The 18,819-nt window shown below is 40.7% G+C and overlaps 1 protein-coding gene across 5 annotated transcripts in view; it reads right to left on the reverse strand.

The window, feature by feature from the left end:
• The window catches only part of LYRM9 (LYR motif containing 9), a 37,237-nt gene that overhangs the window by 13,126 nt on the left and 5,292 nt on the right, over window positions 1-18,819 (reverse strand). For all 5 annotated transcript variants that reach the window (XR_014619026.1, XM_084299380.1, XM_084299382.1 and 2 more), the window contains exon 2: window positions 12,840-12,912. The gene's annotated coding sequence lies outside the window, so the exon portion shown is untranslated. The remainder of the gene's footprint in view (window positions 1-12,839; window positions 12,913-18,819) is intronic.

Below are 18,819 nucleotides of genomic sequence, written 5' to 3' on the forward strand. Positions count from 1 at the left end.
AATTCACCTGGTGTTTGTTATCTTTTTATTTAAACTATTTTGGGGTTACTAATTCACATCATATATTGTAATAAACATTTACTGCACAAGCATCATGCTGAATCCCCTCACTTCATTCTTCCCTTTACATTTTGTACTGCAGGTGACAAAAAAACTGAGAACAATATATTTAGACTGAGCAACGTTCCTGACACACACCGTGATTTTAAGGGATTCTGTCACAACACCATTCAATTTAGAGAAGATGTTGATGTTTCTGTTTCAGAAGAACTGAGAAGAACAGGATTTTATGTTTTGGACCAAAATCTAGCTTCACTTCTCTTTCATAACAAGAAGTCAAGAAGTCCAGCAGCATACACACTGACTTTCTTTGGCTGCCTTAAGTTTTTTTTAGCCATGTGAAATTGTGCAGGGTAAGCAAGACCTCGGAGTTACTGGAGCTTAAGGACATAGAGGTGTTGCAGCCAGCCATTTTTGAAGTGCATCTCTGAATCTGTTCTATTCCCGTACCCTGAGGGTCTCCCCGTGTGTGTCTCACACACCAGAACCCCACTCTGAGACGGGCCTGCTTGCCTACAGGACAGTGAGTGGCAGAGATTAAAGGATTAGACCAGCTTCATACAGCACACCTTTGGCTCCAGTCACTGTTCTCCCTTTCCTCCTTCCTTCAGCGGCAGTTGGGGATGTTCTGTAGCACTGACATTCAGGCTTTAATAGAAAAAGTGTTTTGTTGACCTGAACGCAAGCTTATCTCTATACGCAGGTTCATTTGGTTTGATCCTTAGCTGGTAAGAACTGGGACAGTTCCACTGTCCTTCAGCTCCTAACCCTGTATTTCCCATATTCCCACTGCATCCCAGCTCAAGGCACACCTCAAAACATGCTTTGGGAGTAAGGCCAATTTGTTGAGTTGTTTCTAGGCTTTGAAGTCCTATCTGTCACCATGCTCTAATTAAACCTAAGTGGTGCTATAGATTTCCTGTCGCAAAAGCACAGATTCTTTATGTGTTGGGAATGTAGAGGACAGCCTGCTTCAGCATAAAGAAACTCATCTACGGGAGAGAGCAGGAAACCAAAGTCTCATAAACATACAAATATGGAATGATTAAGCTGATTGATGGAATGAAAAATGTGTTTCACTTTAGATAATTATGATTTTTCCACTGCAGTATTTTTCATAGGAACACAATGCACTGTTAAATTCAAATCATGTGACCAACACACGAAATTTCAGAAAAATTGCTTCTGCTTTCCCCCAAATGTTGGAGTTCGTAATGGATTTGAAATTTGACATTTTCACCAGTTCTAGTTATCAAACCTTCATTACAGGAAGGCCCTATACTGAAAGAAAAAGCAATCCTGAATGCTGCTGTACATCCACAGCGTCACAAATGTTACAACCTTTGGGACATGAGTTATCTTCACGGGGGAGTTTACCACCAAAACCCCCTATTTTTCTGAGCACGCAGAGTCCCCGTGTTTGTACCACCCTGAGCAGGCTGTGAAGGGCGCCGTAATTCCAGGGGGCTCCACCTGCTCCCTGCAGCCGCGGCACCACCCAGGGACCCCCCACACCTCACCAGCGGCACCGAGCCACTGCTACCTTGTCGGGGTACCGGGAGCTGTGTTTCAGAGTGCTGAAACGCATTCTCTGTATCGTCACCTCAGTTACCTAAGTTGTGACAGCCACTGTTGTGTACATTAAAAAAAAAACAAACACTATTTGGCTAATTTCTGAGTCTGGATTAAGTTCTCCTATACATGAGTCATTTTCTTGGCATTCTTGGAACTTTTGCTCCCTTTAGGACCACCACAATCTTGCAACATTGTCGTTGTAATTTCAAGAATACACTTCAGTGTATTCAGTGCCTCAGTCTGCAACTGTAGAAAGATAATTACAACTTTTTATGTACCACAATGCTCAACTGTGAGCTCCATGTACAGCATCTAACATGATTTCAGAGCCTACTGGCTGGAAAAGCTGTATAAAACCCTAAAGCAGTAATCCATTTGATAGTTTATTAGAACCTAATACTCTTTCTTTTCCTGTCTATATGTGCATCCAGCTTCCATGAAATCAAATCAAATTCTTCTTACGATCTGGCATATTGAAATGTCATCTGGACAGGTCTTTCTCTTTCCCTGGTTTCTTATTTTCCCCCTTTTAACCTTTCTGAGCTGCCTCCAGCATCCTAGCTTTATCGTGCAATACAGTTCTTCTCTTCCAGATGGCATACACAGTTTTAACTGCTTTTGAAGTACTCTGTCCCACCAACTATGCTTTTGCACCTTCCTGCCTCAGCCAATTCCGCATCAACTAAGCATTGCCATGTTATCTCAGCTGGGACACAACCGCCTTGGGGAACTGGACTGGATCTTTTTTATCTCACTTCACTGGAAATCAGGACATGGAAAAACTGATGGCAATTTTACTAACACAGTTGTTTGATCAGAAATAATCTTACAAGTTGACCCACCGTTAGGTTCTCATACAGTGCCACGGTATCTTAGCACAATTCAACGCTGAATAAATCCTGAGAAGAGGTATGACTGAATTCTGTACTTGTACACCCCACGACATCACGGAATTTGCATAGTTAATTTGCCCCTCACTTTGCACAAAAAGGACAATAAGGCATAGTAAGAGTCTGCATTAATGCTTTTGTTCCAAAAAGACTCCACAAATGTTACAATTTTTATCTGCCATGAAAAATAAAAACCTCAACCTCACAAAATCTGGCTGTAATTGTGACTAATACTGTAAATCTCCTTGTGATAACTTAAATTTCATGCATAGTACAACAAACAAACTATCTAAACCAAGAACTGTTGAGTCAGAAACAAAATAATCCACTAATTGTGCTTTTCTGGAATGGATGACTGTATAATGCCCTAATCAGAAGGCTGAAATCACATTTGCATTTAGATAAAACCCTGTTTAAAAAGAGACAAGTATAAAAGGAGACACTGAGACTATTGTGGCATTTCGCTGCATAGCATAATCATTTACATTCCTGATAATGATATTCAGATAGTGAAGCAAAAGCTGACCAAAGCCAATTAATCTTGCACTCTGCATTAGCACGCCTGTCAATTGACCCTGTGAATACCTGAACCCGTGATACCGATACAACACTGTGCCACTGCTCTCAGATATTTTTTTTTTCCTGCTACTGCAACTGTTTTTCAAGCAAATCCCTATGGCTCAACAATTGCAACCTCAATCCCTCCAGAACAGTTAAACAGCCACCAAAACTGGGCTTCAGAGACTTCAAATGTGAGTTAAAGCTTCAAGAACTACCTGAGCTGCTGCTGTTTCAAGGTTGTTCCCCCTCGCGCTCACCCCACATACACAGGCTGGGTGTGTGTTTTCTTACTCCTTCAGAGTATTGTGCCTTTACCATTCTAACGTGGGAATGTACAACTCTATTTCTCTCGGTTGGCTCTAAGTTACTGAGGGTGCCTGTGGTCCAAAAGCTGGTAGCAGTGTTGATGCTCTCACTGCAGATTCTGTTACCAGTTGAGCTCACTGCGTCTTCAAGGAAACCACGCTGTCTCCCCAGCTGTTAGTAGGCTTTGGTTGAACTCAATCAAAAATTTCTGAGATGTACACAGTGCATTTTGCAAAATAGGATTGAGTAATCAAACCTTGTCAAAAAACAAAAAAGGAAAAACTCTTGCAAAGCATCTATTCAGCAGTATTAGTTTAGTTTTAATTAGGAAAATGCTTCAGAATATTTACAGCTGTATGAATGCTCACAAAGCACAACAGAAGTAGCTTGTTTTGTTCTCTTTTTTCCAAAAAGTATTTTTTCGTGATTTTAGGTATCTGGAGAATTCAGTGCTGAACTTGGAACATGTACAATTATCTAAGCTGTCAAAATTATTTGTCCTCCTTGAAAATATAAATCTAAGTGCCCAATAATAGACTCTAAAAGAAAAAAGAAACTGAAAATAAATAGTGAACCTAATATTAAAGATTCATAGCCCAGCTCTGTAACCTGACTCATCATGCCATTGCTGGGCCCACTTACAACAGCACGAATACCGATTCCAGAACTGGTGTTTGTGCAAAATGCAACGTGAAAAATGTTCTGTGCAGGGAAGTAATAATCAAGCTGCCAAAATAAGAACGAAATTGGAAGCCTCTTGAAACCTCTTTAACCACAAAACATCTTGGCTCAGGATCTGACATCAGGCCAGGACGACACCCGAGCAGACTGCTGCTACTCGCTAGGATCCTCACTCTTTTTTTTGGTCTTTGTACGTGGCTACATTGGTCTTCCCTTCCACATTTCACAGCTTCCTTGTGAAAATACATTTACAACTTCCTGCAGCAGAGTGGCAGAGCTGTCCTGCTTCAGTGAAGTAACTGCCTTCTTCTCTGGTTATTAATCCGTAATGTGTTTTCTTTATTCCCTAGAAGGTCACCGGAGAGGGACTACTGTGCTGTGTTCAAGGCCAGCTCTGTGGGTTCTGCTGCCCTAGGCAAACCAGCAAACGTCCGTCCCGACCAAATCACATTCACTCAGAGCATTATTGAATGTCTTGCAGCTCTGGGCAGCGGCCTGCCCTGTAGATATACTCTCTTGTATGGGTGAGCATGTACAATGCTCAAATCCCATTGTAATAAACACATCTCTCCAGCATGCTGAGCTTTTATTAAGATCTGCTGGTTTGATGTGATTGTTTCTGACGAGCTGTGGCCTGTCATTATTGTGAATTCTGTCCTTTCTAAATATGATCTGTAATGTCTTATTGCATGACTGATGATAGCTAGACATTTTTGTTCTGTTCACTTCTATTTCTGTTCTCCTCTGCTCTGTGCTTTGCTTCTCTGCCTCGCACATCGAGCAATGTCAAAGGAGAGTGCACCAGCAGCACGTTCTGGGGGCTGAGGACAGCACTGTAAAGGTGGCATTACAGAGCATCAGCAGAGAATACAGGAGATTACCAGCTGGCTGAACCACACATCCCAAAGACCTGGTTTGTGACAAGGAATCGCCAGTGGTTGGACATGCCTCGGGCAGTGTGACAGCACCAGCATGAGGCTTAGCGCTATTGAACGCCACTAGGCAGAGACGTTTCCAATCCAGCACCAGGGAAGAAACACGCTTCCTACACTTAGGCCAGATTACCCAGTTGGGGATAATTAATGAATGTGCTTAGACTAATTGAAGAAATATTCTTTGTAGCATGCTCACCCAATGCCAAGTTTGGGCAGCAATGGAGGAATAGACAGGAATCTCTCTGGCTTAGGTGCAATGCAAACTTCTCCACTTTTTTCTCCCAACAGTGACTTTTCCAAGCGCAAAGAAAATTCTGAAAGGCAGTCTTGTAAGAACTTTATCCTCCCGGCTGTAAACTGCTCAGTGAAGTGCTGTCAACACTTATTTTGTTCTTACTGCCCAAATCTGTAAGTATTTATAGGCAAGATCATGCCTGAATATGAATTGAATTGGATCTTGCTACCATCAGCTTTAAAACAAAACTGCCTGTTCATTCCTCTCTTTCTTGTAAATATTGCACTTTGACATGTTCCAGTTTAGCACCAGTGGCTCTCCCTACAGTTAGTGCAGTTGTGACACTCGGTATAACAACTTTCAGGGTGTAATTATAGGCGTATATCACCTTCTAATATTTTCTGAATCTCTGAAGATTTTTGAAGAAGCCTCCAATTAAACACAATACAAGGATACCCAGTTAGCAGCATAAGGTAGGAAAGTTCTTCTGAAGGGTGCAAATGAATGCATGCTGTCTTTAAGTGAAGCGCTAGTTTTATAAATTATGGGTCATGTAAGTATGGAAGAAGTAGGTCCTCAAGAATCGGCAAATTTTACATATGCTTTTGTCATGCTTCCTGATCCAATTCAGGACTGAAACTGGTACAAAATTAATTTTAATTTTGCTTTAAGATAAAGCAGGATTGCTTGGGCAAAACTAGCCTATCTTGTTTTATTTTTTTAGCAAAAGAGTAAAAACATGTAATTCAAACAAGCTGCTACCACTTAGCGTAGAAAGGACTCTAACTGGGAAAATAAAAGTGCACAAGTTCAATAGAAGGACAAAGTGATGACAGCATAAAGAGTCAGGTTTTGAGAAAAAGCAAAAAAGTCACCGTGACTCTCACTATAGACCAAAGGCTAATATAAGCTTTTTACTTAAAACCAAGAATGCCCAAAGTAGGCCTCTCAGCATTCCTTCAGTGCAAATACCACACCCAGCCTACAAGGGAGTAAAATCTACACTACAGGAGGGCTTTGCAGTGTAACTTCTTATTTTACTGATGTACTGCAGCACCACCTTTCTCATCCTATCCACACACAATCCCAAACTAATCACAATGGTGCTCGGACAATGCCCTGGTATCTGCGGGTTGCCCTGTAATCGTCCTTCCTAATTTATATCATCCTTTACAGCAGCACGAAGACCAACTTGCCATCTCATTATCCCAACCCCCACCTGCTGCGATTTAGCATCTTCCAGTCCTTTGCCCTCAATCCAAGTAATGACCTGTACCCAAACCTTCCATGGTGTAAACCCTGCCAGTGGCAGAACCGTACTCCAGATGAATTTGACCCACAGCACCTTGAGCAAAATCCAGGCCCGTCCATGGGAGAAATGCTTACAAGCAGCAGTGTTACAGAACATTTAAGTCTGAGAGTGTTTAGCCTCTTAAGGGGGATTTTAATTTGCACAGTTCACTAATCAGGGATTGTTACCATACCAACAGTTAATCACGTGGACAAAAATGCCCACCATATCTTAGGAATATTCGAGAGGTCTTAAAGCCATATCTCAAGTTTTCCTAGAAATTTTACTGTCACTCTCCCTGGGCTAGCCTAACTGAAAGACCACCTGCTTGGTAAGAAAAACAAGGAAAATTATGGCTTTCAATAAGCTTATTGCAAAGAAAGGGATCCTTGCTCAGTCCTTGCTGCTTCTCTCCTACTCTGGGTTAAGATGGGCTTCCAAAAGGGAAGCAAACACCACGTGCTGGAAGGAAACAGTTTTGTTCATTCTGAATAGGCTTCCTAAGCCCACTGATCAGACCTGCAGTGATGTCAACAGGATGGCACAGCAACACTGACTTGAAGAAATCTGCAGTACATGCTCAGGCCCCACTGGCAGCATAGCTCTCATAGCGCTAGAACAGCCTCTGCCCACCCCATGTGGAAGAAGGCTGTTTGCCATCCAGCCTCACAGCAGAGTCATGCCCTTTGTTTAGATGAGATCAGAAAGCAAACGCTGAGAATTCAAATATCCCATTGCGTTACGCCCAGACCATGGATGTGTAAATAGCCAACTCTAGCCTCTTGGATCTATATGAGGAAAAACATCCTGAAAAGAAACTGTGCTCCAGGAAATGGAGCGGCTTGTGCTGGGATCAGGAATCCTATCCTCTGATTCTCACACTAGTACCTCATACAGGGAATCATGCTGCTGACTATGCCTCTCAAGTGATTCATCCCTAGCATCCCTAACTCAGAAAACAATCCCCTGAATCTTTGGAATCTACATCCTAATTCTTTTGATGCTTGCCAGATAAACCAGTTTCGATATCCTCTACATATCTGAATTTCTGTTAGTGATTGATCTGTCTGGATTTTGATGGAATGGTTCTGAGGCGATTCATATATTTCTTTTTTTGTAAGTATTTGGGTGTTGATACAGAATGGCAGAGTATGCTTCTCCCATCGCAGCAGACAGCACATGGCAGGACAGCTCTTCTGAATGACAAAAGCACCTCATGGAGAGGGAGCTGCCTTTGGTTTCAGCCATGATTCAGATTTGTTTACATTTTGTGAAACCTCAGGAAAAGAGGATAAAAGCTTCGGTTCAATTGAAGTCATGTTGCTAACCTTCAGTGCTAATAATTAACTCAATTATGCTGAATTAATTTGATGTAATTATTGGTGATGGCACAAAGACAGTGGCCCAGAGAAAGTTTGAGAGACAGGAGGAACAGAAGTCTTAACAATACAAAATACCCCGTAAATAGCGCTTTTTTTTTTTGCCAGAATGAGTCAAAGACAAAATGAGTTCATTACAGTCATCTAGCTTTACTCAACCCTCCAAATTACCCCAATACCCAGACAAATAGCTGTGAAATCCAGCAAGTGAACTAGAATTAAAACACGCCCTGATGAATTTGACACAGCACTCAGTGCAAGCGTCTTTCCCCATCCTATTATCTAAACAATACAGATTTAATAATATATTTAAGAGAGCCACAATGCTTTGCCTTTAACTGAAGACATTAATTAAAAGCATTTTCTTGTTGCAGTGTTGTCAATTGGGTGCTTTTTGATGAACAATCTGGAGAAAGCTTATGGAGTCTTTTCATTTGATCTGCAGTTTTATCCAGTACTTTCCAGACTTATTCAGTTCAAAATAAACATAGCAACTATAAAACAAACAGCTATCTTTCTGCTTCCCCATTTAATATTTGTGATTTGCTTTGAAAAAGTACAATAGAACTGCATTTTTTGTTATGAAAAACATAGAGTTTACTGTGGCTTTTTTAATTTTCTCGTGAGTTAAAGTCATGAGAAGAAAATAATTAGGTGTGATTGTCTTAGGTGTTGGGGAAAAAATAGAAAAAGAAAAATAAGAAATAACATACAAATTACTGCTTTAAGTATTGCCAGAATCTCTACAGGACTTTCTCACCTCCTCCCTCCACTACTGGAGGATGCACACCCAGGCTGCTGTTCCACTTCCATTTACAGTCTGGTCAGATGCCACGGACCGAGGGTGCATTTACCAATATAAAATTCACGAGACAGAACACCAAATATTGCAACCAAGTTGAAGACATAAGCCTCTTACGTCTCAGACTACGAGTGATCGGTAGTGTGTTGCGTTTCCCATTCCTGAGCCTGTCCACCTTGAGTGCCTAGAGTACGCCACCCACATGCCCCCAGCCTTGTACATGAGCTGCCTGAGGCAAACCTCTCGTTGCCTTGTTCCCCCCAGGCTTCTCTGCGCGTACGGATTGAGCACCACGGGCGGTTATTTTCCTGCTGTAAAGAATTCAAAAATTGAGTTTGGATTAAAGCATCAATATATTTGATATTTTTACAGACTGGGAGGACTGAAAATATTTAACTATGAAGAGTGTTGTACCTCAACCTGCCTTGCTTCAGTTTGACATCCTGCTTGTTTCACATCTGTTAATGTTGTAAGTATACAGACTTCTCAACTTCTACTGCATTTCGACTGTCCTTGGGGACAAAAATATTACCTCCAAAATCACCAGTTGCTTCTGAGGTACACTTTAAAAATAATGATTTAATATAATTGCACTGTGGTTTAACTGAAATGCAATATATATCATTATTCACAAATTTTATTTGCCTCCTCACAGTTTTTCCTTCCATTTCTTTCTAGTTAATTCAGCAAATTTTTCCTTTTTCTTTACTATTATTGGCTTGGTTCAGTTACCTCACTGGCAATATATATATATATATATGTATATAAATATACTTATATATATTATATAAATATACATGTATATAAATATACATATATATAAAATAATCTAGTAAGATACAAGCCCTAACAGATGCATACAAAAATAGTGGTGAATAAACCATTCAATTTCCACATATTGAGCTGCCACAGAAAATATTTGGAATTCTGTGGGTGGACTCAAGAGCCACAAGAAATTCTTCTAATATTAGTAAATGCAGCCATCACACAAACAGGCACAAAGAATTGAACAAAGCTGAGCCATTCTGCACCATACTGGTTTTAGTCTTGGGAATGTGATAATGCTTTGAGAAAAGAAATCTAATGAATAATCCCTGGAGGAGATCAAAGCAGCATGTAATAACAGATCGATAAAATAATCGGGTAATGAGAACCCAGCCGTGTTTACGTAGGCCTGTTTCTGCAAGTGACTGGCTTCAGCTGAGACAGCCGAGGTAGTGAAGACCAGGCATTATTTTTTTCCTCTCTCCAATCAAAATAAGTCAGGTTGAGAAGCAACCAACCAGTCCAGCTCTGAGAACTGAAGGAGAGAGGATTACAAAGGGCAGGTAGCATGCCCTGCAACCAGCCGGAGAGAAGCACAGCCAGAACTTTTTTAGCCAGCACAGAAGGAAGAAGAGCAGCTGTATGCGGTCTGACATTCTAAAGCCACTTCACATCCATCTGTCGATGCAAAGGGTGCTTGCATGAGTTCATCAGCTTTTCCCTGACACCAGCCCATGCCTTCATCTAGAGCTCCCTCTTCTCACACCCCTAGCCTGCTTTTCATCTCTGTCGTCACAGACTTGATTTTCCCTTTCATGGATTTATGCTTGAAAAAGCATCACTGCCTCAATTGTCTATTTTCAGCCTGTATTTAAGAAAACCCTTTGGTTCCATTTGTAGCCACATCCTGTCTCTGCCTCCCCCTCTTTCTGTTCCTAAATATAAGGCTGATGCAGTTTGATGTGACATGACAAAATAGCACATTTGCATCGGCAGAAACTTTCTCTCAACAGCAGTAATTAAAGGGAGTAGATGAGACATCACTGAAATTGGTGTTTACTTAGCCTGCAAATAAAAGACTTAAAGAGGACTTGAGAGGGATGTTCAAGTGTCAAGAACATGAAATTCATTGATGAGTGCCTCCTTTTACATTCTTCCCTACTGCAAAAGCAAATTGTAGCTCAAACAATGTAATCTATTTAAAGAGGGGGAAAAAAAGGAGAGACTTATATAGTCTATATTCCTCACCAGTGAAAATCACTTAATGCATTTCTCTGAATTATAAATAGTACCAAGACACACTTGTGGTTACACATACGACAAGGTCATTGAATCTGAAACTACAAAGCTCAGGCTCTCAAATTGAGTAGAAGACTGAGATCTCATTGACTACAGTGAAAATTAGGAACTGAAACACTTCAGTTTTGAGTAGAGTTTGAGCAGACAGGCACTCACCTTCACCTACAAGATAGATTTGTGTTAATTGTCGAAGACAGGAACTCAGAAATAGTGGTCCAGGGTTCTGAATTCAACAATTTCAGCAGGATTCATATAACGGATTAAAAACACATTTCTTCAAAGCTTACAAAATAATATACCGTAATTGATTTTGCTGCGTGAATGTACTGCACATACTTGACAGCTACTGTCAGCTTCCTGCAGTTTCCTCCATTACAGGTAACAGCAATAGAAGGCAGCGGTGGTAGGATAGCAGCATTTGGAAGCTGAGGGGTTATTCTTGGTGTTAGAAAGTCACTTGAGTTTACTTAATCCTTATGAAGCATTCACAGAAGGGTCTGATGGATGTTCCACAGGCCACAGGATTTAACAGCCATACTTTAAAGTAGAGCTTCCTGCTCTCGGGAGAATCTTCCTTTCTTTTCTTGTTTACATGAGGCTATTCTTTTAAATCCATCTGTGACTGGCACAACCACTCTGCTTAAAACTGGCAGACCACATTTTGAACAGGCTCATTTCCATCCTAAAGCAGATGGCATCAAGAACAGAGTAGGCCAGAAAAATCAGTTTGCATATTATGCTTTGGTTTTTATGGGTCATATTACCATTCAAAGCCATCAAAATGGCAACCCATATGCAATGTGTCTGCCGTTGGAACCGAATGATATGCTAGAATAACCTCAGTGTGGCTGGTTATAAATAGTCTGATTAACCATTAAGTAAACTCTGATACTAAAAAATCAAACACTTTCCTTGCTAACAAGATTTTGACTTTAACTGATCAAGGAAATGGTTTTAGTAAACCAAAGAGGAAAAGCCATCATCTCATCTTCATCCCTGAACAACTGTATCGGCAAGCTCTCTTGGCAGAAAATAGTTCAGCATCTATGCCAAATACTCTCTTAATAACTACGCCAGGTGGAGATGTTGGCTATGTAACGTGTTCCAACTTTGTTTTAAAGACAATTTTCTGGCACGTAGAACATTTATTATTCTTGTACCAAAAAACACATGCAAAGAGCTCTTCGTACCCCTATTTTTTCCCCAAAGTCAGTAAGAACACTCTCATAGAAATAAGACACGCCATTAGCAACATACATAAGTGATCAAATCAGCAGAGAGCTGTATCCTAAGAATACTAAAGCGATGCCGAAACAAGGTCAGAAACATGGCGTTCTGTTTCCAGCCTCCCACCCATATGCTGCCTCCCCGCAATAGCCCAGCGGCCAATTGCTGGATCCCATATACTACAGAAGGTACACCCCAGATGCTCCAGAAGCCATGCTTCCACATTTACAGGGTTTGAAGCAGGCAGGTCTACTACTGTGAGAAGTCTTAAATGGCAAGGACATATTTCAAATGTCTTCTGCTATGTCATCACTGCACCTGAAGCTCAAACAACTGTTATGCTAAATAACAGTGAGGGCCACCACCCTATATCATTAACAAAGTTTTTCCGTTCAGGTTTTATCCCCCCTCTGACTACTCTATGGGAATCTTCTGGCTAAGGCACAATACCAATATTCCAGGTGTTTATTCTCAACTAAATACAAGACACACAGGAAGAGCAGATTCCGTCCAAGATGCTGAAATTACTGATCCAGTTGTAATCTTGATAAATGCATGAAAATATTGCTCCATTTGGCATCTTTACGGACAATTTAGAATTGAGGTTCTGCTACCGTATTTGTCAGCATGGCTGGAAGGAAAATAGGGGTGTTCCTGAATACAAAACACTGTTTGGAAATTGCTCCTGCAAACATGCACAGCTTTAACAAATTGCATCAGCTCCATTTCTACCATTTGTTCGTGATTTCACATTTTCGCCTTTTTCCCTACATGGGGCAAATAGGCTCCTAATGATTTCCATAAAACCAAAAGAAAAAAAAATAATCACTTACAGCATTCAAAGCAAAGGAACTTTAATTATCTTCACGGATTAGGTCTGTCGAAGTCCAACAGCAAGCAAGAGACCTGCAGAGAAGAATCAATTTTCATTACCTGGTTCTCCCCAACTCACTACTTAAAGTACCATCAATAAAGAAGTGCAGAGAAGCCCATCCACAGCACACATTTCAAATTCACCAGCACATAAGCTTTCACTTAACTAGTTACATTACCCATGAATTCATGGCCTTGAGATGAATGGGTTATTGCTTTCAGTAATCTACTCAAAACACTTTTTAGTAAATATATACTACAAAATATAAGAAGAGTAATTCCAAAGCACTCAGTGGAACCAAAGCTTCAATATTTCCCGTTAAATACTTTCTTACCTGCAGAAACTCTTAACTATTTTAAAGAACCACAGTTTCTAGTACTCAGAACTTTGTAAAATGATAATTTCACAGAGAATTACATATTTGTAACAGCAGAACACTGCTTTGGAAAAAAACATGCTTCAACAGTGGGACAACCCAGCAGCTTCTGAGTAAAATTCAAGAACTTCTAGGCCTACACGGTCATTTGGCATTCCACTGCCACAGCGCTGCAATCTCATCTCAAAGCGCTCAAGTGCCCTTCTGCAGGAAGGAGCAGAGGAATAACTTCTTCAATACCTGATTTGCAGCACCAGCCCTTGCTTTTAGAAGTTAGCTGCCAGAAGGCTGCAGAAAACTAGAAATGACTTCCTTGACAGTTGCTATTTTAACTGAAAACAAGCAATGCACAACAAACAGAGCTGCATAAATGTTCTACATTATATCAGACAAACAGCATCTGAGAATCTTCCCTTTTATACTATTTTTAAACATTTTAACAGTATGCCATATTGCTTTGGAGTTGCACCTTGCTGTTGTTGCTGGATGACTCACATTCAGTCCTAACAGGGGAATTCAGGCCTCTTTTCCACCTGCCTCTGTAACAGTTTAGTTTTCTGCATTAGCTCACCCCCCCTTCCACTGCGTATGGACATGTGGCTCTACAAGAAATTCCTGCTTTATCAAATATTTGATGGCACTATAAAAGAATCAAGGAGACAAATTCTCTGAAGTCAACACTAATTCCTTTAGTTAGAAGTTAACTTCACTGAACTTGAGAGAGGGCTGTACTGGCTATCCAAAGACAAACGGATCAAGAATTACTCAGGTCATCTGCTACTCCACAAACTTTCATAAAACAAACTTGAAACAAAAGCCCTGAAGACACCCATGACAGAAGAACCTGGGTTGATTTATTGTGCCTTCCTGTGACAGACAGAAGTTTTTGAGAAATCTGATTTACAGATGCAGACATTTACAGAATTTAGATCAGAGACAACTATTGGCAAGGGTGAAAATCCAGAATTTTTTCAATTAAGAATATCATAACTTGGTCACATAATGGCTGACAACAGCTTGGGATACTTATTTTTTAGTATCTATGGGCACCCATAATTATTCACTGAAGGAATATAAATTGGAAAAATGTCGGTTCCAAGAATTGAAGCATTCAAAATTGCACTTTAGTTGTCATTGTAGGAGATGCTTTGTTTGCAGCCAAGGCCTATGCCTCCCTTCTTACAAGGCATCTGAGCAAAGCCTTTGCCATCCACCCACACAGCTCCCGCTGCCACCCATATTCTCAGCCTGCATCATTAGCAGCCAGTGCCCCTTTCCCTGGGCTCAGTGTTGCCCTACTACTGTTCATCCATGCCACAAAAACACATTCCTATCCCACTGCTTTGTCTGTCAGTCTTCTCTTCACATTCCCGTTCTGCCTCTCCCTTCCATTACATAAATACAGGACAACCTGCTTTCATTTTCGAGTCCCTCATAACCTCTCTCACCCTAATTGTCTTACCAGAGATGCAGAATTCTGCCTCTAATTTGCAAATTTATGTTCTTATTCATTACTGCACATATTCTTTATGCTTAGTCCTTGCCTTGATGCCTCAAGAATTTGAAGAGCCAATCATTACCCCTAAAAAAAACAAAACTAAATTTCTCTTTTGCTGGACTAATAATCTGAACTAAAAAATACAACAAATAAAAACACCTGGTAAGACTGATATGATGAGACAGCTTCTTTCAAGATGTTCACAGATAAATTTCTCATAGGAGATTGAAAACAAGGACCCAGAAGAGCAGATTCAACTTCAGTTAAAAGCCAGTGGTGAGCCCACTGAGGCCTTCCAGTCCTGGTAGAAGAACGGAGTGCTGACAAATACCTGGATGTTATTTTCATCCATCAGCTGAATTTTCTTTTCTAAATAGCAGGTAGGAACTTTGAAGTATCTTACATCAGTGCTGTAGAAAACCTCTTATTTAGCCTTGTTAATTAACAGTTTGTAGATATGTCTGCAGTTAGTTATCCCAGTAGGACATTTACGATGCCCTTTCAGAAGTACATTGTCCTTTGCTGTTAACATGTGGCTAATATAATAGCCAAAGAGGAACGCAATTAACTTCTCTATGGGCTGAAATTTAAACCAGCAATTAATTCTATAATTCACTTAGCAGAGCATCAGGCACTTCCGCTCCGAAAGCTGTCCAAGTCTATTCAAAATACACCCTAGCTTGGGGAACACAAAATAATCGCAGTTACTGCACATCACGTTTAGTGATAAATATTGCTTACGGTCTAACCTTAATTTCTGCCTTGAAAATATAGAAGTCTTTAAAAGAAGTTATTCCATATCAAACAACTTTCCTTTACATTGTGAGAAGCGTACAAAGGAGCACCGACATGCGAATTACGCTCCTAATATGTTTATTAGCTGGTGTAAGTTGGCTAAAGCCAATAATCTCCAACTTGCTGCGCGTTTTATACCAGCTACAGACCCGGTGTCTTGTCTCAGAATACCAAGCACTCGTTTTCACGCATCACATTGGCAATATTTCTGGTTATTCAAACACCACCGATGTAAACAGCTGCAGCCTGGAACACTGCTTGCGTGGTGCTGTTTATGTTAGAATATAACCAAATGTAGCTTGATTTTAAAAATAAATAATGTGCTCCCTAAACCAATGTCTGAGGAAACACAGGCTTGTTTGTATTTGTCAGCACAGCCATACTTCCAAGCAAAACTCTGAGCACATGTTCACTTCTGTGTAGGACTGAACAAAACATTCTTGTATTGCTGCTCAATTGTTTATTTATAATAGATCAAACTTGTCCAAAAGAAATAGAAAATACTATATTGAAATTATAGTAAGATTTCAATATTCAGTGTTGCAAATTTCAAAACCAAATACAATTTGTTGTATGAAACCAGGTAGAAACCTGGTATTTCTAACATACCAAAAATTGTATATCACAAAGTTTAAAATGAAAAATGATGGGTAGGAGAAAGAAACAGGATTACCCACAAATGTCTGAGGCATAAAAATACAAAAATCTGATGTAAAGACCAATTAAATTAATAAAAGCTGTCAGAGGCAGGAACAGAGTTCAGAAATTTGAAGTAAAATAGCACTGAGGTACCTTAACCTTTATACCTTGGGTGTCCTGGAAAATTCCAATTTCTGAACAACAAAAAAATCCCTGAGTATTTTCAGTCCGCAATATATGTTTGTCGTTATGTAAATTTGTGTGGGTGGGCAGAAAAAATTGAAGCCACATATACATTATTTTCAAACAAGCTGCCAATGTTTGTTAGTTGCATCAGTCCCATGAACTTGCAACATGCCATTGGCTCTGCACGCTGCACCTCCGCTTCCCACTGTGGTTAGAAGCGCAGGGCTAGGAACAGAAGCAACCGACGTTCTCATTTCCTCCTTCGGCACGGCACGCTGGTCAGCTTTGATCAAGAAAAACACTTCCATAATGAACCTACAAGATTTCCTCCTCACTTGTTTGCAATGAAAGAGTTAACATCCGTGACCCAAATATGGAGACCCATTTTAAACTTGCTGAAAATTGCTTTTTAATCCTAGCTCTCGAGGATTTCCTTTGAAACCATCTGCCACGCACGCTCAGTGCTCCTTTCCTGTATATATGCAGGATTACTAGAACATGGATTCTTTTGTGTAACTTAATACATTTCGGCGCATTAAAAAAATAGTTCTGATTTCAATTGTATACCAGAAAATGACTACAAGTCAAAGGCAGCGATAAGTTGAGAGCAAAGCCAGACAGCCGTGTGTCCCTTATTTGCCGCAGTATTGACATTGCGATTCCAATTCGGCCAGACACCGTGCAGGATTTCAGCAAATAGCTCTGAGTCAATTAACTAATGTAACTCATGCACACGCTTAAAATTAAGCTCAAGCATTTTCCAGGATGTGGAAGATTTAAGCATGCACCTTCCCAACTAGAAAGCAGACTGAAGACTGGAAGGTAGAATTAATGACACCATGATTAGAGAAGAGGAAAGATTTCTAAACGTTCTTCTCACATCTTTTGTCCAGTCTTTTTTATTTGGGATGAAAATTTCTGCAGTTGTGCTTTTCTAGTACAAGTACTGAGAAAGTGATAAAGTCACAGTCCTAAACACACTGAACTTTAGAATTGATGCTTATGATACAAATACTTCAGCGATCACCCAAACCAGGAAACAAACATACAACGTACTGCTTCTTACCAGGGCAATCACAGCCAGAGCGCCTGAAACTAGCAAGCGGGCAGCAACATACATTTATAATCGACTTCTTGGGTCAATGCATAAAGTCAGAACTCAAAGTCCTAACAACAAAAAAAGAGCATTTTCAACATGAAATGCTTTCTAAAAAGTAGTAATTTGTCTGCAAGCATTTCAAGAATGGGAAATTAGGCAAGTTATTTGCATAGTTTTAATTGTGTAAGATGACACTAGCATATCAGAAGACAGGCCATAGCCTGTAAGTGTCTTATCATTAGTCCTTTTCATGGTGAGGTCACCTACTTCCTAATAAAAGTGAACAGCAAGACAGAATTCCACACCAGAACTTTCCCCTTCTCAGCGAAGATAGATCTCCTTACCCTTAGATGCATTTTTCCCGCAAATGAGCAATCAGTGCTAGAAATTATTAATATACAGGAGATCTCCACATGCAGATGTTGGAAGAATGCAGAAAGAGAAAGCAAATCATTTTGTTTCAGCAATAACAGATGTTGGTGCATCATCCTGCAGACACGTTACTTTTAATACAAAGCAGCTCATAACGTGAGCGAGGGGGTGAGGATGGAATCAATGCCCAATCACCCGGTTATTTCAGTGTTTACATTTTAATGAGCTTCCTGCATGACTCCGTCCTTATAATTTTCCTTCTCTAATAGTCATATGAAATCAGTTTTGTCTTAAGCAACAGTGAACAGAAGTCCAGCTGCCTAAGATGGCTGCTAGGAGGTTCTTTAGAATGACGCTATCCTGTCATCCATTTCTGCACAAACCCAAAGCCATTCCCAAGCTCCTATGGCACTACTTGGGATTGGACTCAAGTGACTCAACAGCTTCATGTCCTTTTCAGCTGCTTGTAAGGCAAATAGTTCCTAAAAGGCTGTAACAGTGCCATGGCACTTGCAGACAGCTCAGTGCTACAGAAAACAAACAAACGCGTAACAGATAAATTTAAACCACCTTTGTCTGGCTAAGGGACAGACTAAATGGAGCCTGAGCCACACTCCAGCTTGGGATAGGTAATCCACACAGCACCTTATTTTCTTTCCACTCCCTTAAGCCCAGCCAATGATGTTGAGATAACAGAAAGCCATCAGGGACTGAGTGAGGCCACTGTTGTGGCTGCAGAGTAGAAAATGCAACAAATGTGCGCTTAGCTCCCGCCTCGCGTTCTCACCAAGTCCATCTCTCCACGCACAGCGCCACGAGACAAAGGCACAGGCACAAACCTACGCAGTGCCACGCACGGGCAGGGCAAGGGCCGCAGGAGTTGAGCGCGAGAGGGCCCAGCACTCGTCCTGCAGACGGAGCTGCTGCTGGAGCAGCCGAGTGCTCCCCTGCGAAGGGGCAGGAAGCCACACAAC

The sequence above is a fragment of the Netta rufina genome (assembly GCF_964035555.1).
Source record: "Netta rufina genome assembly, chromosome: 21".
Lineage (NCBI taxonomy): Eukaryota > Metazoa > Chordata > Aves > Anseriformes > Anatidae > Netta > Netta rufina.